The 25,055-nt window shown below is 44.7% G+C and overlaps 1 protein-coding gene across 1 annotated transcript in view; it reads right to left on the bottom strand.

Moving 5' to 3' along the window:
- Window positions 1-411: 411 nt before the first annotated feature.
- CCDC34 (coiled-coil domain containing 34) overlaps window positions 412-25,055 on the bottom strand; it is a 160,186-nt gene continuing 135,542 nt past the window's right edge. Inside the window, exons 9-12 of the transcript XR_011387889.1 lie at window positions 12,615-12,817; window positions 7,148-7,255; window positions 4,210-4,303; window positions 412-986 (exon numbers count right to left, since the gene is read on the bottom strand). The gene's annotated coding sequence lies outside the window, so the exon portion shown is untranslated. The remainder of the gene's footprint in view (window positions 987-4,209; window positions 4,304-7,147; window positions 7,256-12,614; window positions 12,818-25,055) is intronic.

The raw sequence follows: 25,055 nt of genomic DNA, 5'->3' as shown, positions 1-25,055 counted from the left end.
GTTCCAGTTACCCATGCTCAACTGTAGTCCAAAACATTAAATGGAAGATCATATAAATAAACATTTTGTAAGTTTTAAATTGTGCATATCTATATCTAGCACGATGAAATCATGCTCTATCATGCACAGGACAAAAATCATCTCTTTTTCCAGTGCATCCCTTCTGTGTAAGCTACCCACCCATCAATTGTTTAGTAGCCGTCTTGGTTATCAGTTGACTATTTTGATTTCATGATGCTTGTGTTTGAATAAACCTTATATAATACCTTAAGGATATTTCACAGTGCCTCAACTCAACTCATTTTATCTCATCACAAAGGTATTGTATCATCTTCCATCATCACAAGAAAAGGGGAGAGCACAGGACAATAAGACATTTTGAGAGAGATCATCTTCACATCTTTTACCATGTATTGTTAAAGTTTTCTGTTTTATTATTAATTACTGTTGTTAATTTCTTATTGTGCCTAATTTATAAGTTAAACTTTATCATAATATATATGCTTAGGAAAAACATAGTATATTTGATATAGTATATATGCTATTACAGGCCAGGCATCCACTGGGGTTCTTAGAAACATATCCTTTATGGAAAACATGGGACAACTATACAGGTGTTTCCAAAAAAGAGAACAACCCTTCTTTTCACCAGAATTTTGAAGCTCTGAGATCATCACTAAAGAGACAGTCTCTGACCAACTGGCCACCTGAGAATTCAAGATAACACCTCCCCAATCCTGAAAGCAGAAAACTCTTCCTTCAATCCTCTCTTCCCGATGATGACTCTTCCTTAGCTGGGAGGAGACATTTGTTCTTCTGATTCCATGCCTACAGATATCACCATTTCTTCATTAATCTTTCACTTTAGCCAAGCCTTTTTTCAATAGTGGTTCATCTGGAGGGCCTGGCTGGTTAGGAAAGTTGAACTTGTCAAAAATCAGAATCAGATTCTCACTGGCAACGGCAAAGGTAGACTGTCACCAGCCCTGTCAACAATCACAGCAGAAAGAGAGCTATTTATTCATGTAAGACCTTCATGAGTCACAGTCTAAACATTCTGCAAACCCTCCTCTGGCAGGCAAGTCATACCCTGCCCCAGTCTCTGGGGAGAGTGCTTCCCACCCAGCGCCACTTCAACACAACAGACTCTTGGCTTTTGGCTGTCTAATCTTTGGGCTGCACAAGTGGTCATGTTATTAATGACTCTGAGTCATCATTCAGGGCATTCCATCTGTAGTGTTTGCGTAAAGAGGAGGAGGAGGATGGAGGTCTACTGTGTCCCAGACGAGAATTAAGATGCTATGCCTCTGCCTTATGTAGTGTACACCCTTCCAAATACAACCCATTCCTTTAATGACAAGGATTCAAATTCCTTCATCTCTGAGTGATGCCCTCTTTTAATACTGTCTTGTTATGTCATAATCAGGGCTCAAAGAACTGAGCCATACTCAGGTGGATTTCTCCTATGTTGACAAGTAAGGGAGACAGAAGAGAAGATCTCTGATAATATTTTTGTTTTAGAATTGAATTTTTAATTATAATTTTGCATCTTTGCTTTAGATTTCCACTCAAAAGGCACAATTCATGGAAACTTTTCTCCTTACAAGGTCTTACATGTGTGGACATAGTCTGGTTGTCACTTCTTTCTCAAAATTTTCATTGATCTCATTAAACAGTGCTCTGTTTATGAGTCCACATAAGACCTGCTACTTCCTCCATGAGAGTGCTTATCATACCAGCAATCAGTCACCCCTATGGAATTGCAATTTCTCTGAAAGCAGAGTCAACCACAAGTGTCAAAAAACATGATCTCTTACATATAGAAGTTATCTCAAATAACATATATTGAGTCAATGTGGTAGAAAAAAAAAGAACCACACTCTACAACCATTAATACCTGGGCAAATACAAATTGACTTCAGACTTAGTTTAAACTTGGAAAAAAAGATGGAGAATAGAACTGATCAGAGAGATATTTCTGATGTTCTATCAGCCTGTGACCATGACAATACCAATAGCTTCACAACACCTACTTTTCTATCCAATAAAAGGGAACCTAATCTTCCTACTTACCTCTAAGCTGCTATTAGAGCAGGGCTTACAATGTTGTGTTTGTAAAACAACCCATAAGTTTGACCTTGAGTAAAGGGTTGAATAGAACATTGGGACACACAGGCCCTTCCAAAATCCTTGGCTAAAAGCTAAAGGACATGGGTAAGGGCTGGCATTGTGGTACAGAGGGTTAAGTTACTCTTGGCAATGCTGGCATCCCTCACTGGAGTGCTGGTTTGAGTCCTGGCTTCTCTGCTTCCAATCCAGCTCCCAGATGATCTGCCTGGCAAGGCAGCAAATGATAGTCCAAATACTTGGGTCCCATGTCACATGGGAGACCTGGATGCAGTTGCCCAGCCCCAGCCATTGCAGGCATTTGATGAGTGAACCAGTGGATGGAAGATCTCTGTTTTTCCCTCTTTTAGTGTGTCACTCTGCCTTTCAAAAAAGTAAATATTTTAAAAAGTAAAGGGTATGGGTAGATTGAAACCAACGAGAAAGACTTATTGATGGGCAGGAACATCACCCAATGGAAAGAGAGTTTCAAGGTTCTGTCCTGCAGTGTCGTTTTCAGCAGAGGGACCATGCTTGTGAGGGATCCTGCGTGGTGCAACTCCTAGGTCCTCTAGCATATCCTCAGGAAATGTGCTCCTCCTCAAAATCCTAATACTGGTACGGGAATCTCTCCTCAGAGGCAGGTGACCAATGTCAATAGAAGTGGAGGAGACACATCAGTTACTCATTAAGAACCCTCAAGTCAGAGAAAAGGCAACAGTAGCAAAACTTTCTGGTTGCCAGCTAAAGTGCAAGGGCCTTCCAGGAACCCTGCTGGGGGAAACAGGGAAACCAGAATGAAAGAAGCTTAGGAAAACAGGAAAAATGCTAAGAAAGGAAGCCAAGGAGTCACATATAACTGGCTCTGCTCTCCTGTCTTCTGGCTATTTGACCAAGAATTGATCACTCCATATTCCTGAATCCCAGTTTCTTCATTTGTAAAAAAAAAAAAAATTCCAAATAGTATTGGCTTGCTATAGATATTAAAGAAGATTGAATGTTCATGGTCTTTGGCCCATAGAAAAATGTTCAATACATGCAACTACTGTTTATTACAAGCTAGGTAAGAACTAAAAACCAAAGTCAGTTCTCCTTCCTGTGCAATGTAACCCTCGCACCTGAATGTTTGCCACCAGGGAAACTCCAGGTTTTATCTGGCTGTCCTCCAAGTCTAACACACCACCTGAGTTTAAATCAACTGGCACTTTCACACACAAAGTACCCTCTTTTCTAGAAATTAAGGTCATATGTAACTCCCTATGCTTATTCAAAACTTGAATCTTGACCTTTTGTAGGTATGGGCCAGTTTTTCAGGTTTTGTATATAATCCTCAGCCCTCCTGACCTCACCGGAATTTGCATCTAGACTCTAAGGTGTGCAGTTCCAAGTGGCCTTCATGGACCTTATGGATTGTCTGATGACATTCCTAGAGTTTCCAACTTCCGTGATAGGAAGCCTTGTCTGGTTCTCAAGCCTCCCAGCTGACTTCCTGGTCAAACAACCAAACCCCTTGGCTTCAGACAGCTGGGACAAGAAATGGTGCCCAGGGAAAATGAATGGAATCTAATGTTCTCATTAAAAAAAAAAGATTTATTTATTTATTTGTAAGGCAGAGTTACAGAGAAACAGAGGTAGAAACAGAGAGAGAGAGAGAGAGAGAGAGATTCCATCCACTGGTTCACTCCCCAGATGGCCACAATGCCCAGAACTGTGCCAATGCAAAGCCAGGAACCAGGAGCTTCTCCTGGGTCCCCTATGTGGATGCAGGGGCCCAAGCACTTGGGCCATCTTCTACTTCTTTCCCTGGCTGTAGCAGAGAGCTGGATCAGAAGTGGAGCAACCAGGACTTGAACTGGTGCCCATATGGGATGGGTAGTGCCAGCTTTACCTGCTATGCCACAGCACTGGCCCCCTCATGTTTCATGTCCATCTCAGTTCGTCACTAGAATGGGGCCGGGACCCTACACTGAACAGAGATAAAGCCTCATGAGAAATTGTCGTCTGCCTCAGACCCAGAAACAGAGAAATTGCTCATTGGCAGACAAGTGTGAATGTGGAAGAGAACCTGAAAAATTATACGATATGATCTGAAAAACACTTTACCTTCTGCCTTTCCAAAGAACCCAGAGAATAAACAAACATATCCCAACCCAGGATAAGAGTGTGACTGGCACCAAATAAATTCCTTTTCTTGAGGCTACAATAAAAAGGAGAGTAAAAATCGATTGAGGACCATATGCTGGACATTTTCTCATGTTATCCACACAATGCCCTGTAACCTTCATCATCCAATTTATCAGGGGAACTGCGAAACTTGGATCAAAGTAGTAACTTACCCTAAAAATTACACGTGAAGTAGCCAAGCCCAGATGCAAGCCCATAACTGTCCCTAAGCCCAGGGTCTCAGCACTGTTAATTCCCCAATGCTAACCACAAAAATGTAAAAGCTCACCTTTGGAAGGCGACAGTTGCCATGGAGACCTAATGTCTCCCCTGAGTAGCGAGCCGACTCTATTCCTTCCCACTGAAGACTTATGTTGAGATCTTGGCCAGCCAGCATACAAATGGACTTTTTTCATCTCAAAATCCTTCCCTACATATGTATCCTCTACTTAGAAAGATAGTCCAGTACAGAACAATTATTAAGTCAGTTTCCTGGGCCAGGAATACTAGGTCCAAATCCTGGCTCCACTCTTTACAAGTTGTATGACCTGAAGCAAAGTATTTAGATTTTTTTTTGTCCCTCCGTTTTCTCATCTGTAAAGCAGGAACGATGATAGTATCTGTCTCATGATATGTTACAAAGATTGACAGCATTCATACAAGGGCTGGCACATACTAAGGGTTAGGATTAGATTTAGGGTTAGGGTTAGGATTAGGGTTAGGTTTAAGTTTTAATCACTGATGTTACAAGTCAATTTTGTAAAATTTGACAAGATCTTTTTCAATCTCACTGGGCAGATGGAAGGGACTGAGTCAAAGAATTAATATCTTGCCCAGTGTCACACTGTTCCTGAAAAATAGCGTCAAGATTAGGGGAAAATTGTTCCCCAATTACTCATCCAGGGCTCGCTCTGCTCCTGCTCACTGAACCAAGAGGTAGAAGAAGGAATTAAGCTGTTGATGTAGGGAGTAACCTTCTCCCTGAAGTTTGCCCTGTCACATGAACCACAAAGACGTTCCTGCAAACATTCATTTATTTATAAGCCTACAACCTCAGCCTCTTCACTTAAAAGCCTCTTAGAAATGTGCTGGTTAAAAGCAGTTCAGATTCTGTCAGAGCAAGAAGCTCACGCTGACATCTTTTCTCCATATGCCTTTGAAAACCTGCTCCGAGTCCCCTAATCCCTTGCCAAGGAACGTTCCTCTGCACTCCATTCTTCTAAGGTTTCCACCGTTGGGTGTGAGTATTCTCTGAAAGCCGTCGCTTTTGAAAAATTCCCCTGCTTTGAGTCATGCCAAAAATCAGAGGGAAACGAATGCTGCCAAAAGTTTCAACATTTACATAAACTCTTAATCAGCCCTCCAGGTCATCACAGTGGGACATATCAGTTACACCGCTGTCCAGGCAAAGGGAAGGGGTCTCAGAGTCTGCTGCTTTGACATGGGGAAACACAGAGGGGCCTCGGAAAATTGTGCTGAGTGTTACCCGAGCCTTAGGAACAGGTTTCAACTTCTCTGTTCCTAAGAGGTCAATCTTGGGTTGCCTTCGGGTTTATTCACTCATTTAGTAAATATTTATTGGCTCCTTATAAGGGAGGCCATGTTCAGCGCTGGAAACGCGATAATAAGTGAAAGAGACATGATTCCCAACTTCATGGAGGTTACGGCCTAGATGGGTGACAGACACTAATCAAAGTAATGTACTAGGAGAGAGTTCAGCAGGGAACATGAACTTGGCTGTGTCTGGGGGCTCAGAGGACTAATGACGTCCCTCTAGTAAGTAATGTTTCCCCCATGCTCTGGAGGTTTGGGGGTGGAAAGTTCAAGACTGTGTATGCACTGAGCCTGTTAGATGCAGCAGAGAGAGAGCAGGGAACATGAAGGCAGGAGGCAAAGCCAAGCAACAGGAAACTGCTGAGTGGCTGGAGCCACAGTGTCTAAGGGCATCATCATCCCGGTTATTAGAAGAGATCCTCCCTTGTATTATGGTTCTTTCTCTTTCATCTCTCACCAACCGCCATAATAGCTACCACTTCTCCAGCACTGTGTCTTTTATGCTATTTACATATATTATCTCACTCAATCCTCACCCTAACCCTATAAAGAACGTGCTGTCATTATGCCCATTTTACAGATGAGAAAGGTGAGACTCAAAGAGGGCAAATAATTTGTCCAAGACCACACAGATGAGACAAAATTGGAATCCAGTTCTCTCTGATCCCAAGGCCCAGGTTTTTAACAACCACTCAATTTTGCAGGTTCCCTGTAAAAAGAAGTTGAGTCTTCCTGATGCTGCCGGGTGTGCGAATGCCGGGCAGTAATCATCACAGGTTTTATGGAACTGACAGACTTGCTTCTCCAAGCCTCCTGTCCCTCGCTTCCCACCTCATCATAGCTGGCATTTCTTTAGTGCTACTGCTTGCCAGATACGGTTCCCACACTTCATGCCTATTACAATCTTTACGACAGCCTATGCGGTAGGTACCATTACTTTCATCCTCTTTATTTAAAGACAAAGAAAATTAAGATACTGAAAAGTTGATAGCTTGGCCAAAGACACACAGTCATAAGTGGCCCAGCAAGGATTCTAACCCAGCCAGGCTGGATCCAGAGCTTGGGCTCATAACCACTAGAGACTATGATTCCTCTTGCAATCCAACTACATGGACTTCCTTTACATTTCTGGGTAATGAGCATTCTGTCTCACCTCCAGCATTTACAAATGCCAACCTCTCTTCTACATTCTCCCAGCCCCCCACCTCACCTCACTCTCCGGGACTCTTGGTCAGCATCAGCTGCCTCTCCTATATGTGTCCTTATTACCTGTGCTACCCCTTCCCAGCGCTCAGCACACACACCAGGTATCTCAACTGCCTACCTTCCAGAGTTGAATTGAAGCTGCAAGGGCAGGATCCACACTGCCCAGGTATTGCCACATTCACAACACCTGGAACTTGGCAAGGCCTCAATTTTTATTGTGGAATGACTGCATATAAATAAATAAGTATATAAGTAAACAAGTGAATAAATATTGAACAATTCTTTTTCTTGAATTCCAATGAAGGCACACAGCAAGCCTTTTTCAATGTTAATGAATGAACAACTGAATGGTTAGTCATATTACAGAATTTTATTTTTCCTAGTGCTTTTGTTTCTCCTTCTTTGTTTTCAAAGTCCAAAGAAAAATGACCAAAAAGTAAGGATTAAAGATGAGACACTTAGCCGGCGCCACGGCTCACCAGGCTAATCTTCCGCCTGAAGCGCCGGTATCCCAGGTTCTAGTCCCGGTTTGGGCGCCGGTTCTGTCCCAATTGCTCCTCTTCCAGTCCAGCTCTCTGCTGTGGCCTGGGAAGGCAGTGGAGGATGGCCCAAGTACTTGGGCCCTGCACCCACATGGGAGACCAGGAGGAAGCACCTGGCTCCTGGCTTCAGATCGATGCAGCGTGCTGGCCATAGCGGACATTTGGGGGGTGAACCAACGGAAGGAAGACCTTTCTCTCTGGCTCTGTCTCTCTCTCACTGTCTGCCTGTCCAAAAAAAAAAAAAAAGATGAGACACTTAGTTTATAGGAAGTTTTAAAAAAGTGAATATTTAGATTATTCTTGCAATTTCAACTTGGAAAAAAAAATCCCGGGTCATCCTAGAACCTTTAGACATTTGTGCAGTCTGAGCCTTGGCCTCCTGCACTTGTCCTCCACCTGTCTCTCCTGGAGCTCAGAGGCCGCAGCAGCAGGCCCAGGGGCTCTGCTGAGAGTGCAGGCAGCTCTGAAATGGAGCACAGCACGGAAGCTGGCATGAGCTGTGATTGTTCCTGAGCCGCAGGGACAATGGCTGTTCTGGGCACTTCAGGAAGTACTTGCTCCAAGGGGCCCTTCCAGCTATTGTTCTTAGGACTGAGCATGTGGGGCTGGCACCAGGACAGGCTGCCCTCTCCAGGTCAAGCATCTGTCCAGGGCACTGGGGACAGGAAGGTGAAGGGATGGCGGTGGGGGCAGAGGGAGCAATCCTGGAACCAAGAAGGAATCTTGGGCTTAGCCCTCTCTTTGCTTCAGCTGTCAGTGCCAGGAGCTGCCTGCTGCTATGTTTATTCCCGTCTCCTCTGGTCATACACCACACTAGTAAATGATAAGCCAGAAGCTTCCAGTGATTTCCTGGTTGGGCCAGCAAGAACCACTTGTTGCCATGAAAGGAGCAGGGCTTTGGAGTTCAAGACCTTGGAACTGAATGCTGTCTTTGCCTCCATGTGTGCCCTTGGGCACTTCTCAGTCTGCTCTTCCTCTTCCTCTCCCACAGAACAGCAATGATAACCAGCTTGAGAGGTTATGAGGACGAGATAAGCTAAGATTGATGAACCTGTCAGGAACACAATGGCAGTGGGAAAACGCTAGCTTCCTCCTGCTCTTGAGCAGCTGGACAAGGGAGGAGGGGTGTGGGGAGGTGCTGGGGCAGCAGATGTCACACTTCGCTGTGTTCCTCCCAATCACCGGCTGTGTCGCACGGGCACTGAACCCACCCCGGCCTGAATTCTCCTGACAGCTGCCTGGCTTCTATGCATGTCCTTGCCCATGACTCCTGGGTGAAACAAGAAAAGCCTCTAGCTGTGTCTGATGGCCTTGTCTAGTAAAGAAAAAAATAACAAGAATGTTGCTGTACATGCTTCAAGGCCTCCATCCGCAGAGAAAGTCTGGGATCCCAAATCTATACTAGGATTGCAAACCACTGCCCTCCTGATTCATGAATCCTGACAACTCTGGTGTTCTCCCTCCACCTGACTGCAGGCTTTGCTCTACCCTTGTCCTGTGACCAAGGCCACCACCACTGCCACTGAAGCGCACAACTGGCTATGGAGCGGAAAGAGTTCCTAAGTATTCAGTCCTTGCAACCTGACCCTTAGTAACAATAAGCATTTCTGAGCACGATGTGCCAGGCCCACACAACATGCTCAGCCCTATATGGTAACTCATTACATCTTCAAAAATACATTTCAAAGTATTGTTCAAATCCCATTCTACAGAAGAATAAACTGAGTCTCAGAGTGTAATCATTAGATCAAGGCCACAGAACTAATGACTTGGTCAAATTTGAACCCAGTGCTACGGTTGCCAAATGAAGTGGTTCGTGTTTTCCCATCATGGCACTGATTCCCAAATCAAATGAAACTGACAGTCTAGATTCTTAGACAGGAGCCACTCAGAATTTTCCAGGAAATGCACCTTGAAATGCCCCAAACTAAGTGTGAAGAGCAAAGGAGTCTGGATGTTCTTCAAAGGGAGAAGCCAGAAGCGTGATGCAGTCAACTCTCTCTGTCAATGTGCTACAAGTCCCTCCCAGCCTCAGCAGCCTCATCTATAAAAGGAAAAGATAAAATTAAATTGGCTGCAGACAAAATTCCTTCCAACCCTGGCATGCCAGGATTCTGTGGACTATCTACCACTTATCAGGCATTTCCTCGGTGCCAGAGCCTGGGTTGAGGAATTTACTTTCTCACAGCCAACATGGATGAAGCACTGGCTATTTGCCAGCCTCTGCTGCAGGGACTCTCTTCTCTGAATCACACTGGGAATCCTCAGAACAGCACTGAGAGAGAGTTAGCACTGTGCCCTCCCCTTGAGGAACCTAAGGCTCAGGACAGGGATCCAAATCTACCCAGAGTCACCGAGCCAGTGAGCAGTGTTGCCAGGGTTTGTGCCCAGATTTATCTGACTTCGTAATCCATGCTTTTAATCTTTGCTCCACGTACAGTGCCTTCTTGACATCAAGAGAGGGCAGATGCCAGGAACAGGCAGCGTAGGCTTTCCCTTACCCTACTGACTGTCCATCTGCGGTTGCTACGTTTCCATTCTAATCATCAATCACAGGGTGACTTAAATGGGTCAGGGAGACGGAGTCCCTCGGCTGCCCTGCAGGCTACAACAGCCTCTGCCCACACTCTTTCCTGTGGCTTCATGGCAACCCCAGGGCAAAGACCTATGTTTGAAAATAAATTGATCCAGTTTGGGGAGGGATCCTTTTTGTTTATTTACTCGTAGCCCTCCAGGCTAACCTGGTAGCCTGGCAGCTCCGAGTATTTCCTGTGAGTGGAAGAGCCAACTCCAAGTGCTCTGGGGGAACAGGTTGAGAAACTTGAGAACCACACAGACATCAGGGAAAATTCCACGGGCAGTTGCCTGTGGCGAAAACACAACAAGGCTCTCAGTTCTCCCTCCCGGCCATCCTCACACCAAATAAAGGAAACCAAGAAACTCCAGGAAGCAGCTCAGTGCAAAGGAGCTGGCTTTTCCAGGAAGGGTTGGGGAGGGACCAGGAGATTTAGGGGCTGTTATCTCTGGGCGTGGGTCACAGAAGTCACTGAGCAGCACACCAGGGCAGATCTCACTAATCCTGGCTGCACACAGGATTGGAGATGGATATCTCCCCAGTCAGAGAGAAAACCTCTGAGGCACAGTTCTTGGAGGAAAGACCCAGAAGCAGGAACAGTGTGAATTGCAAGAAACTTCCAATAAAAATACTTTTCTGTGAGGTCACTCTGTACAACCAAGCTCACCATGTTGCATTGCGCTTCACTCCCTGAAGTTCTACTTTCCATTCAGAAACTTCTTCACTCTATCAACTGAGATTTAAAAAAAATAATAATAAAGAGTAATTTCTGGAACAAAATCACAAACACACTCACTTTGGGTGCTGGCATTTCAGGAATTCCATGTCTTGCTTACAGGATGACTCGTCTTGACTTCTTGCCTGCACTAGGCACTGAGTTTCTGCTCAACTGTACAGCCATGGATCTGCTCATTACTTGGTACATGCTTGTTGGCCTTCAGCCATGTAAATCACACTGGGTTAGTTTTATTCCTGAGTCCAGTGGGAATTTGCAATCATAAGCATCTGATTTCAAAACCCAATTTAACCATTTTGTTTCTTCAAGATCCTAAATAAATGACCTATGCTTCTTAGGTGTTCGTTTTCCCATCTACGAAATGGGATAGAGTACTAGTACTACTTACCTATGAAAGCATGAAGCTCAGGGTCCAGCACTGTGCTGTGGTGGGTAGGGCCACCACCTGCAATGCTGGCATCCCCCATTGGCACCAGTTTGTGTCCCAGCTGCTCTATATCCCAGCTGTTCAACTAAGGGCCTGGGAAAGGCAATGGAGGATGGCTCAAGTACTTAGGTCCTTGCCACCCACATGGGAGACAAGGATGAAGCTCTTAGCTTTGGCCTGGTTCAGTCCTGGCCATTGTGGCCATCTGGGAAGTGAACAAGTAGATGGAAGATCACTCTTGCTCTCTCTCTCTCCCTCTCTCTCCCCTTTTTATCTGTAACTCTGTCAAATAAATAAAGAAAGTATTTTTTTTTTTTAAATTACAAAGCTCAAAAGAGAGTCTGTATCAAGCATCTGGTACATAGTAGGGACTCTATCAGTTTAATTCTTTCCTCCTTCACTTTTCAAAAAGTGCCAGGCAAAGGAAATACTACACTAACGAAAAACAAGAACAAAACAAAGCAAACTTTGTAGCCCAAACCTCACTCTCCTTAAGATTTCCTGTTATTCTACCTTTGCTTCCTAATCTCACCACCTACATCACAAACCCTGAAACTCTGGGCCCCTGTGCTAAGAAAGTCTCATTCCAATGTCTAGCGGGGAAGCTCCCTAAGTGCGTCCAAAGGTAGTGGGGCAGCATCCACATAGATCTGGCTGGGGGAACCCACGCTGCCAAGTAACTGCAAATGCATTGAGCCCACAGGCCTGTGCTTCATCCCATGGCTGCCTCAGTGACTCCCAGCTCTGTAGCCCACAGACACTTTTACCGACACCTGTCTTATATGGCTGTCTTATAACCTTTTCAAGAGGACAAGTCAAAAAGCTCATGGAAAATGTATTGTAAGTTCACTTTGGTACAAAAATTTTTGAAATCCATGCATAGTTTCTTCCACAGTATACATTTCTAATGACCTTTACTCTATTTACTTGAAAGGCAGTTACAGAGAAAGGTAGAGACAGACAGAGAGGTCTTCCATCTGTTGGTTCACTCCCCCAAAATGGCCACAATGACCAGGACTGGGCACCCCAGGCCAGAACCAAGCCAGGAGCCAGGAGCTTCTTCCGGATCTCCCACGTGGGTGTAGGGGCCCAAGGACTTGGGCAAACTTCTACTGCTTTCCCAAGCCATAGCAGAGAGCTGGATGGGAAGAGGAGCAGCCGGGACTTGAACTGGTGCCCACATGAGATGCCAACATTGCAGGCTGGGCCTTTAACCTGCTGCACCACAGGGCCCCCAACGAACTCTTGACAACCTCTACTGTTTCTGTGCAACTCCATCCCCAACCCACCCCCAGACATTAATACCTTGAAGAATGACATCTTTTAGCAAAAATGAATTAAGAATTCTGATTCTGAGGTGAAGCAATTCCAGCTGAAATCTTGGCTCTGCCATTTGTTGTGACCGTGGCAGCGCTATCTCACCACACCGAGCAGAATGGTGTCATCCACAGGATAAAGATGTTACATTCCCCACAGGGCTGCCACGAGGCTTCAGCGAAATCCTTCATCTAAAACATTTAGCACAGTACTTGGACTTAGTAAATACACAGCATTCAAGTACATAATTGTGTTTTTTGTTTTGTTTTGTTTTGTTTTTTGTTTTTTTGACAGGCAGAGTGGACAGTGAGAGAGAGAGAGACAGAGAGAAAGGTCTTCCTTTGCTGTTGGTTCACCCTCCAATGGCCACCGCGGCTGGCACGCTGCGGCCGGCGCACCGTGCTGATCCGATGGCAGGAGCCAGGTGCTTCTCCTGGTCTCCCATGGGGTGCAGGGCCCAAGCACTTGGGCCATCCTCCACTGCACTCCCGGGCCACAGCAGAGAGCTGGCCAGGAAGAGGGGCAACCGGGACAGAATCCGGCACCCTGACCAGGACTAGAACCTGGTGTGCCGGCACGGCAAGGCGGAGGATTTAGCCTAGTGAGCCGCGGCGCCGGCCATAATTGTGTTTTATAATCTGGCCATTAAAGATTTATAGACACTTTGCAATTCTAAAAGAATACCACATTTTGCAAACCTTCCCCTACCAAACAAAAAAAAAAAGGCAAAAATTTAGAAAGACAAATTTTTAAATTAAAAAAAAAAATTTAAGGCCAGGCCATATGTCTTCACTGTTGATTTCTGTAAAAAAAAAAAAAAAGATTTTATTTATTTATTTGAGAGGTAGAGTTACACAGAGAGAGGGAGAGATAGAGAGAAGGATCTTCCATCTGCTGCTTCACTCCCCAAATGGCCACAATGGCCAGAGCTGGGGTGATCTGAAGCTAGAAGCCAGGAACTTCTTTCAGGTCCTTCTTGGGCCATCTTCCACTGCTTTCCCAGGCCATAGCAGAGAGCTGGGTGAGAAGAGGAGCAGCAGGGACACAAACCGGCACATGACAGGGAAACAGAGAGAAAGCTCTCGTCAAGTGGTTCACTCTCCAAATATCTGCAAGAACCAGGGTTGGACCTGGACCAAAGCCAGGAGCTGGGAACACAATCCAGGTCACTCACATGGGTGGCAGGAACCCAATCACTTGAGCCATCACTTCTGCCTCCCTGGGTCTGCATTGGCAGGAAGGTAGAGTCAGAGCTGGAGCTGAGAATTGAACCAAGACACTTCGTTATGTGGGAGAGTTCTTCATGTGGGAGATGAATGTCTGAACCACTAGGCTAACCACCGATTCCCAAAAAAGGTAAAGCACATTGGTTGGGCTCTGTTTGAAGTACTCGAGATAAATTCTCATTCAACCCTCGCCATTCTCTTTGTCATTAATACTTCCCTGATCAGGAAGGCAGTTAAAGGAATAGCTGAGAACAGATCACCTGAATCTGAGTCCCAGCATGGCCACTTAGCTGTGTAACTGATGACCAGTGGCTTAACCTCTCTGGGCAAATCCCTTTGTCCAGTAAAATGAAAATAACAGTATCTTCCAGTTAGTCCTGAGTGTTAAATAAGTTAATATGTTAAAAAACAGTGAGGGGTCGGCACTGTGACACAGTGGGTTAAAGCCCTGGCCTGAAGTGCTGGCATCCCATATGGGCGCTGGTTCTAGTCCCAGCTGCTCTTCTTCCAATCCAGCTCTCTGCTATGGCCTGGGAAAGCAGTGGAAGATGGCCCAAGTCACTGGGCCCCTGCACCCACGTGGGAGACCCAGAGGAGGCTCCTGGCTCCTGGCTTTGGGTCAGCGCAGCTCCGGCCGTTGCAGCCATCTGGGGAGTGAACCAGCAGATGGAAGACCTCTGTCTCTGTCTCTACCTCTCTCTGTAACTCTTTCAAATAAATAAAAATAAATGTAAACAATGAAAAAACAGTGAGAAGGGTATCGTGCATTTAATAAGCACTTAACACATAATGGCTACCGTGACTTTTCACAGAAATTGACACAGGTTCAACAAAGTTGGTTCATCCAAGTTCACAAGATGGCAAGCAGCAGGAACAGAATTTAAACCTGAGTCAGTCTGACTCCACAGACAAGGGAATGGGACTCTAAGCACTTTTTATCACATACCTGGTAAGAAAATATTCAGAGTTTTCTAGACAGAATGGACAGGGCCAAAGAAAGTGGCAGCCGGACATTTGCAAGAGTGTTGGTATTTCTGACTGGAGTCCGAGAGCCAGAGAAAGGGAATTGGGTTGGGGACAAAGGTGGACAACTACATGACAGCATCAGAAGCTCATTCTGCAAATAACAGTCTTCCAGGTCCTCTTGCTGCCTGGGAGTACTGGCACTCACAGTCGTTTGCAAACCCTCTTTTGGGAGCATGCCAAACATGCTGCTTAAATTCTGGCGGGGGGGTGGGGGTAGGATTGTGGTGGCCATGTGTTTCCGCGGAGCTGTGTACAGACCCTCCCTGGGGTCCAGCCCTCAGGGAGGCATTGTTCCAAAGCACTAAAGCAAATATGCTTGTGCCTTTCTGCCAGCCCCAAGACCTACAGTTCACAGAACATGGAATGCTGGAGCCTGGGAGTGACACAAACGTGAGGAAAGGCAGAAAGCAGGCTGGGCAGCCGCGGTGGGTCGGGTATTGATTCGCAGGCTTCATGTGAACATCATCGGTGTGGGGTTAGACATGATGGATTTTTTTCTTTAGTGTTTGCTTGAGCGTTGAGCACACATTGCCTTGGTGATGAGAAAAGAAGTGGTTGAAACAAAATGGTTAAAAAAACCCTGCATGTGGTCACCTCTGGGTTGTGGATTATGAGTGATTTGTGTTGCTGCTTTTTTCCTTTGTGTGTTTTCTGTTTTACTACGTTTTCTGCTTTGAACACGTAATGCATTAGGGTTTAAAAGAAACGCGAACAAACATTATTAAAACCCAAACAAGAATGATTTCACGTGAGTGTGGGCTCTTGGGCCTGTGGCCTCCCTGGCTCCTGTCACAACATGTTGAAGGTGGATTAGGTAACGTCCTCCCTCCGTGAACAGAAAAACCTGCCAGGAGCAGTGGCTGCAATCCCAGAAGTGTCGGGCACAGGTAACTCATTCCACCAGCACCACTGAATTCAAAGATGGGTGCACTTTTTTTTTTTTTAATTGTGGCAGTTCCACTGACTCGCTGGATTACTTTTCAACAAATGAGAAAAAAAAGTTTCCACCCAATTCAAAGTCATGTTGTGTCAATTAACTCCATTCTTCAAACCAGGAAGGAAACGTTCAAGTTCCCTAGAGAAACCTTGAGGGCTGTTGATTCAAATGAGAACATATATGAGCTCCTCAGGAGTATAATTTCTGCCAGGAAAGAAGAGACAGGGCCAAAGTCAATGCTTTCATTTTGTGTTTCTGCTCTGGAAAGAAAGAGAAAGGAGAATGAGATGGGGGTGGTGGGGAGAAGAGGGAAACAAAGTGGAACTGGGGAGGAGTGAGTTGTGAATATCAAGGAGAGGAACATTGACCATTGGAACACCATAATATCTAGGACCAAAGGTGCCTAACCAATGGCTCTTTCCACCTCCCACCCGCCTCCTTTTCCAGATGACAAAGCTAGGGCCAGAAGAAGTTAAGCAATTTGCCCTTTTCAGTTACAGGAAGAGAGAAGCAAGGTTACAAGCTAAAATCCCCAATACCTGTCCTGGCCCACTTCCAATTCTGTGCATAGCCTTCAGGTGCAGGGAGGTGTGTGAGTTCCGCGCAGCCCGTTACAAAGGCCTTGACATTTAAAGGATTAAACCTTTGGAAGAAATCTTGGGAGTATCCCTTCAAAGATAGTTCTCTCAAAAGAGGTGGATCAAAGAAGGTTGGGGGCAGGAGGGGTCTGTATCCGTTAGGGTACTTTTAACTGCCAGTGACAGAGAATCTCACTCAAAGTGCTTTAAGTAAAAGAGGGGATTTTGTTGAAAGTGCAGCAGTGTGGCCACCTTAAGGAGATGCTTGTGCCCAGCGGCTAAAGTAAATCACCCACCATCCGGTTTCTCCCTGTCTCCTTGTTCTGCCCTAGGCTGTGCCACCTTCCTTCCCCCAATGCCCAACTTCCCTGTAGCTTCAACTCAGAAATTTTAAAGCCTAATCACTTCCCTTCCCTAGACTTCAATTGCTTGCTGTGTAAAATGAAGGGATTGGTTGATAAGTGAGCTCTAAAGTTGCTCAAAAGGTGCCAGGAGACCATTTCCATTAGAATGGTCACCTAGACCATCTGTTAAAATGTGCATGCCTACACCCTAGCCCAAGCCCACTAAATCATAATCTCCTGGGAGCACAGGAATCTGTGGTGTAAACAAGCTGGCCCAGAAGATCCTTGTGCTTACTGAAGTTTGATAAACATTTGTTCCCAAGGCAAGAGAGCCTGGAATGAGGGCACCTTCTGACTGGTAAGCCAAATGCTGCCTGAGAGTTGGAAATGTTTTTTTTACATTTTTAAAGGGTTGCCTAAAAAGCAAAACAACAACAAAAAAATCTCACACAAAGAGTATAAAACAGAGACCTTACAGGCCCACAAACCTAAAATATTTACTATCTGGCTCATTACAGAGAAAGTTTGCCAACCCTTTGCCTATAATAATGAGATCATTGAATGGTGGAAAGAAAGGCAAGGGACGGATTTAAACAATTTATAGGGCTGAGGAGGCCAAGAATTCCTGGGAGCAAGTTTTCAATGTTCCATCTGCTCCATGGAGAATTAAGCAAATAAAAAAAATAAAATATGCTCAAGTCCTGGAATTTAATTTAGAGAACATCTTGTCCAGGGAGCCTCCTGGGGTCTCTGGCCGGCCCAGTCAACGTCTGACATTGCCATAAAGGCCAGGAGGGGCACCATGAAGGCTCAGAAAGGGTAGGGTCAGCACACCTCCTTTATGCCCTCCAAAATACCAGTCAGCTCCATCCACACGGAAGGGAAAATTGGGGGATCAGCCTGTTGTGGCTACTTTTATGCCTTCCCACCAGCCACACTGAGAGCAGAGTGCCCAGAGAGCCCTCTGGGTCTGAGAAGTAATTTCCCAGGAATGTGACCAAGAGAAGATCACAGTCTTTCTCAGAGAGTGGGCAAAAAAAACGTTATGGTAGGAGCAAGGGTGAACAAGACTGTAGCTTTTTTATTTGGGGGGGGGGGGTGTCAGATGAACCTAAGGTCAATTTCTGCCCTGTAACTTACTTACTGTGTGATTTTAGACTTGCACTGTCTCCAAGATGGTACCCATTAGCTCTCTGTAGCTATTTTCATTTAAATTCATTAAAATTAAATTAAACTGAAAACTCAGTTCCTCCAAGGCACCAATCATCACTGGTCATCTCATTAACCGGTAGCTATCATTTCAGACCATGCAGAAAGTTCTACTGGACAATGCTGCTTTTGACAAACTGTTCAAACCCATCCTCTGCCTTTCTTTCTGCCACCAATGGCCTCATTATTCTAGACCCCATTGCCTTCCGAATAAATGACTATTAAACTTCAGCCTACACCTCAATTTTCTCATTTGAAGAATGGGCATAATAATGTATCTGTCAGAGCTGTTGTGATGATGACCAGAGCTGGTGGAGGTAAAATGATTAGCACAATACCCCACACATAGAAAGTGCTAAATAAATAGCTCTCAGTGTACACAAGAATCTCATGCTCACTTGTTGCTAATATTCTCTCATCTTCCTCTACGACAATAGTGCTCAAACTCAAGCATGTATGAGAATCACTTGGAGGGCCTGTTAAGCCCCAGGTTATCGGGATCTACCTCCAGAGTTTCTATTAGGAGGTCTGGGGATAGAGCCAATAACTTACATTTCTAATGGATTCTCGAGTATTTTTGACAAGGCAATTGTGGGGACCACACTTTGAGAACAGTTTCTCAAGGTAGTTTGTAATGAGGCATTGCTCTCTCTATTGGGGGAGGGGTGGTATTTCTTTGTGAACCTGTCCTTTCCTTTCCTATGTTAACTTAACCCCATGCATTGAAACAAAGTATTGGTCCCTCTACTCTCAAGAGCTCCCCCGTCTGCCAATTTTCTAACCATAATTCAGACCCTGATAAGCCTGTCAACAGCTTCCTTCCAACTCTACTCACCAAGTTTGTTATCCACTCCTTTGAAGAAAAAAAAAATGTATTTATTTTTTCGAAAGGCCAAGTTACAGAGAGAGACAGAGAGACAGATATCTTCCATCTGTTGGTTCACTGATCAAATGGCCACAATGGCCAGGGTCGGACCATGCCAAAGCCAGGAGCCTGGAATGCCATTCAGGTCTCCCAAGTGGATGACAGGGGCCCAAGCATTTGGGCCATCCTCCTCTGTCTTTTCAGGTGCATTAGCAAGGAGCTCAATAGAAGTAGAGCAGCCGGGACTCAAACCAGTGCTCATATGGAATACTGGCATTGGAACAAGGGGCTTAAACCACTGTGCCACAACACCAGCCCCCTTTGTCCACTTCTTTGTGCTGGCTCTTACACTTCGCTTGTGGTTTATTTGCTGTAGTTATTCATTTGCCTGTCTGTGCTCCCAAAACTATAGGAGGTGTTCCACTGGAGGTACACGAGGAAACTTTTTTTTTTTTTTTTGACAGGCAGAGTGGACAGTGAGAGAGAGAGACAGAGAGAAAGGTCTTCCTTTGCCGTTGGTTCACCCTCCAATGGCCATCGCGGCCGGCTCGCTGCAGCCGGCGCACCGCGCTGATCCGAAGCCAGGAGCCAGGTACTTATCCTGGTCTCCCATGGGGTGCAGGGCCCAAGGACTTGGGCCATCCTCCACTGCACTCCCGGGCCACAGCAGAGAGCTGGCCTGGAAGAGGGGCAACCAGGACAGAATCCAGCGCCCCAACCAGGACTAGAACCCGGTGTGCCGGCGCCGCAAGGCGGAGGATTAGCCTAGCAAGCCATGGCGCTGGCCTACAAGGAAACTTTTGAGGCATATCAATAAAGAGAACAAAGAGAAACAAATAACAGTGAGCCAGATGATAAGGTAGTTACTCTTTTCTGCTCTCTTCAAACTCTGCTGGTTACATCAGGGAGAAAGTCTCCGTCTGGGAGATGAGTCTTTACTTCCTTGCTCGTCACACTGCAGCTCAGAGCCTGAGTCAGGAAATTCCATCATCATCATCATCGTCATCAGTAAACAATGCCAGCCTAAATTCATGCAGAGCTTCCTGTGTGCCCGGCAGGGCTGTAAATGCTTTACGTATATCTGCATACATTAATAAGCTTAGCTCTCACAACTCTGTCGTTGAATCATGAAGGTTATGTGCCTTCCTCAAGTTCACGGAGCTGGAAAGTGGGACCGCCAGGATTCCAGCACAGACAGAGTATCTAGAGTATGCGCCCTTAACCACAATGAGTGTAAGCCTACCTTTAATATACTGCTTTGTTTTCACCCTTGTATTACATTTTTGGCAAATGTCTTAGTCTGTTCAGGCAGCTAAAACAAAACACCATAAACTAGGTCGTTCATAGACAAAAGAAACATATTCCTCATGGTTCTTCAGGCTGAGAAATGCAAGATCAAGGTACTGGAAAATTCGGTGTCTGGTGAAGGCCCAGTTCATCATGTGCTTGCATGATGGAAGAGACGAGCTAATTCCTTGGGGTCTGTTTTATGAGGATACTATCCCACTCATGAGGGAGGGGCCCTCAGGACCTAATTACCTCCCAAAGTTCCTACTTCTTAATACCATCATCTTGAGGCTTATAATTTAAACACATGAATTTTGGAAGGAATAAGTCACTCAAAGCATAGCAGCAATTCTGCATAGTTGGTGAGAAAAAGTCTTTTGTCTTCTAATTGAATGTATCATTTTTTAAAAAGTGAGGCAAGTTAAGCAGAAATATTAAGTGCATCATAATTGTACAGCTGGTTCTTGGATCCAATAGGTATGAAGATGGTATGCATCTGATTGATGCTTGGGATAACTACCCTCTCTAAGAACATAGTAAGCTTCTCAAGGGTAGGTTGCTGTCTATGTGTCAGACTGAAGCCAGGGAACAGATGGCACACTCAAAGCTAAACTGGAAAGAGCATAAGGAAGGCAGGATCTACAGAGATGTGGGCAGGCAGGACAGGTAAGGGCAGAGGGTAGTGATTTGCCAGGGATTAGCCACAGAGCAAGGCTGTTACGACCTTAAAAAGACGTAAGTGGAGAAAATAGTATTATCAGATTACAAGAAGAACTATAGCCAGCTTTAACAGTGGAAGAGAGGTCACCTAACAGAAGTATTAGCCAGTGCAGCACAGCTATGAAGGCAGAAGGCCAACCTGCCTCTCCTCTGACTCTTCAATCTCCTTCCCGCCAGCACGTGCCATAGATGGAATCCAGCTGGAAACAAGAAGACGAAAGAAGCTACAGATGGCATCCAAAAAAGTCAGCCTCAGAGCAGCTCAGAGAGAAGCAGGAATGAGTCTGGAGCAGCCAACAGGGACTAAAGCACAATAGCTGATTCAGCATGGTACCCAGAGGGATAGAGCTCAAGGCACATTTGTTGCTTTGACTTCAAGTGAACCAAAAGGAGAAACTGGTTGCATGTAAAGGGTGCTGTGTCGTAAAGGCAACTGGACTCTGGACCTCTAGGGTTTCACTTCCAGCTTATCTGGGCAAGTGAATCATCAGGTTTCACTGCTCTCTTGGGGCTTGAGTCACACATGTGCAGAAGGAGCTGGGCTGCTGGTGCATGTGAAGTGTTTCAAGCTGTAATTATATCCTCCACCTCCTCAGAGTGTCTAGACTAGATTGCGAGAGCTGAAAAAAAAAAAAAAAAAGGACGGCTGCTTGCTGCGGCCCTCGAACAAGTGGGAATTCCTTGGTGGGGCCTTGTCCCAGTGTCCACAGGGCACAGCTCTAAGGCTGAAGCAGCCTCCACCTAAGGAATGCAAGGGACAGGGGAAGAGTGAAGAGTGTAAAATTCTCCATGGGAAAAAGAGGCCAGACAAGCCCTGGCAGTAGAAATACTAAAGAATCCTCCCCACGCTCTCCAGGAAAAATTTAAAATGACTTATTATTAGTGATATTCATAATAATACTTCATCTTTATAGCACATTTATTATGTGCTGAACATTGTGGTATGTTTTTATATACTTTTTGCATTAAATCTCTGCAAATTCTCTGAGCTGAGTAACAGTAACCCTACCTTTAAAAGGTGAAAAACAATGCTTAGGAAGGCACAGAGAATGATAGTTTTCATCAGAATTGATTGAGCATTTATAACGTGCCTGGCACAGTCTGCATGGCTTAAGTACTGTAGCAACTCTCCAAGTACAATCTGTGTACCCCTCTGGGTCTCCATGATCTCTACAGTAGATCCGAAATGGCAGCCAATATTAGTAATAACACAAGACTTTTCCATTGTGTTCACATGTGCACCAACAGTGCAGAAGAAAACATGGGAAAAGTTGCTAGCCCCACGGCATGAAGCAACACACCAAACTATATTGGTGCTTGTTCTTTAGTAACATCCACTTGCATTAGAAAAGAAAGTGGCAGTTCACTTAAGCATGTCTTTGATGATGCAGAATAATCATTCAGTTTATTAATCTCAACCTTTGGGGCCAACGCTGCGGCATAGTTGGTTAAGCCTTTGCCTGCAGCTCCGGCATCCCATATGGGTACAGGTTCATGTCCCGCTGTTCCTCTGCTGACCCAGCTCTCTGGTATGGTCTGGGAAAGCACCAGAGGATGGTCCAAGTGTTTGGGCCCTTGCACCCATGTGGGAGACCCCAAAGAAGTTCCTGGCTCCTAGCTTTGGATCTACCCAACTCCGGCTGTTGCGGCCATTTGAACAGTGAACCAGCAGGCAGAAGACCTCTCTCTCTGTCTCTCCCTCCCTCTGTCTGTAACTCTGCCTTTCATATAAATAAATATTTTTTTAAAAAATTACAACTTTTGAGCATACATTCATTTTATGATTCTGCATAAGGAACCGGGAAGAACTCATATTGCATTTCTACACATGTCCAAATACCAAGGTTGTCTCAATGAAAGGCATCTGTGCCACTGTTCAAGTTGCAATTTGAACTAAACTTGATTTTTCATTGATCACCATTTGGATTTGAAAAAGCAAATGAGAAACTATGAAAATCGAGGTGGGTATTTGGCATACATGTTCTCAGAAATTAAACTAAGTGAAACTGTGACTTCAAGGAAAACAACTGACAGTGTTTGTTGCCATTAGTAGCATTTATTTTCAACTGAAAATTAGAATTTTGGGAAACTGGGACTGGTGTTGTATCATAGTGGGTAAAGCCACTGCCTACAGTGCTGGCATCCCATATAGACAAAAGTTCAAATCCTAGCTGCTCCACTTCCAATCCCGCTCCTTGCTGATGTGCCTGGGAAAACAACAAAAGATAGCCCAAGTTGTTGGGCACCTGCACCCACATGGGAGACCCAGAAGACACTCCTGGCTCCTGGCTTCCACCTGGCTCAGTCCTGGCTATTGCAGCCATTTGGGGAGTGAATCAGGGGATGGAAGATCTCTCTCTTTCTCTCTCTCTTTCTCCCTCTCTCTCTTTGTCTCTCTGCAATTCTGCTTTTCAAATAAGTAAGTCTTTTAAAAACAAAAATAATTTTGGAAAACTTACTTCCCAATACTTTAAGATTGAGCTTATCTGTGGTAGAATTAATAAATGTGATCTTTGAGAGTGTACAAAGAAATGTGACCACATGTTGAAGATCTGCATAATTCAATGAACCAAGATTTTGCAAATGTCCAATGATCATGTTACAAAATCACACACAAATGTGACTCAAAGCACAAAATAACCCATCAATTTTAACATAATACAGTATGAAAATTTATTTTGTAATATCAGATTCCAATTACATCTAACTTTTAAAACTTTGACGCCAAGTTTTGATGTAATACCGAGAAGGGCCATTAAAATACACATCCTTTTTCCAACTATCTATCTGTGTGAACCTAGTTTTTTTCCTGTACTACAACCAAAGCAATATATGGCAACCATTGAATTTCAGGGTTTATGAAACTCTTCAATTAAGATATACATTACAGAAATTTACAAAAAGTCACTATTCTTACTACATTTTTGTTTGGAAAATTTCATTATCACAAATTTGTAAATAATGAAATATGTAATTGGCTCATTATTATTTTAATAAGTGACTTAATAATCTCCTAGTTGTAACTTCTAGTACAAAAAATTTTAATAGATATAATCTATGTTTAAAAGAAAAACTTTTTAAAGATCTTTGGAGTACTCAATTATTTTCAAGTGTAAAAGTGTCCTGAAGTCAAAATTTAGAACTAATTTGGTACCAGCACTCACTACAATGAAACCTGAGAGCTATGAGCATTTCAGGGGCCTAGAAAATATATGAGACTCCGGTAGAAGAACACTTTCTGGCTCCAAAACTATATAAGAAAACAATAAAAATTAAAATTAATAAATGTCTAATTAAATGTCTACAAAAATGCACCCACATGCCAACTTCATTAGCTATTCAATTTAGTATTCATAAAGATTGCATTACATCTAATGGGCTCAATTTTCTCACTTCACAAATGCCTTTAAGTATACACAGAGATTGTTGCAAACCCATAGCCAATCACAAATTAAAGTTACATAGAGTCAAATAATTTCTAAAGTACAAGCATAAAAACCCTTGCAAAAAATTTTTAAGAGAAAAATTCTATTTAATGTGAGATGTGAGAGCAGTTAGTATGTTTCATATGCTGTATGGTGTGGCCTCTAAAAGTCAGAGTGCGCAGGGCTCATGAAGGTTCCACTTTAAACACAGTCTCCCATTTCCTTTCGATTACACCCCTCCGAGGAACATTTTGGTGAAAGGAGATATCTTCACTAGGCTAAAGAGATGTCTTCACCAGGCAAACACTTCCTCCTGACCTTTGGCAGGCCTGGAGAAGAGAAGCCCATAATGAAAATACAATAAGCCAGTCAGAAAAAGCAAGAAAATCCCAAGGGAAAGAGACCAGATGCTGCTCTCTGGGTCCCAGCAGTGGCCCAGCTGGCCAGGCCTGGGTCCCCTGAACAGGATGGGGTAGCACAGTGCTCACATTGGACAATCATTACACAGGAGCAAGGCAGAGGCTGAGAGCTTAGAAGTGCCCTGAACATCTTCCTAGGGAAAGAAAATCTGAAAGAAAAGACTGGTGGTGTTTTCTAAAGGCCATAGGGAGACCCTTCTCACCTCTGCCATGGGCAGCCCTGACAATAGCTTCTGACTGAAGTATGAGCCTTGGGGCCGGTGCGATGTCATAGCAGGTAAAGCCACCGTCTGCAGCTCCGGCATCTCACCTGGGCGCTGGTTCAAGTCCTGGCTACTCTACTTCCAATCCAGCTATCTGCTGTGGCCTGGGAAAGCAGTAGAGGATAGCCAA

The sequence above is a fragment of the Oryctolagus cuniculus genome, chromosome 1 (genome assembly GCF_964237555.1).
Source record: "Oryctolagus cuniculus chromosome 1, mOryCun1.1, whole genome shotgun sequence".
Taxonomy (NCBI): domain Eukaryota; kingdom Metazoa; phylum Chordata; class Mammalia; order Lagomorpha; family Leporidae; genus Oryctolagus; species Oryctolagus cuniculus.
This window is presented reverse-complemented; position numbering and strand designations above follow the sequence as displayed.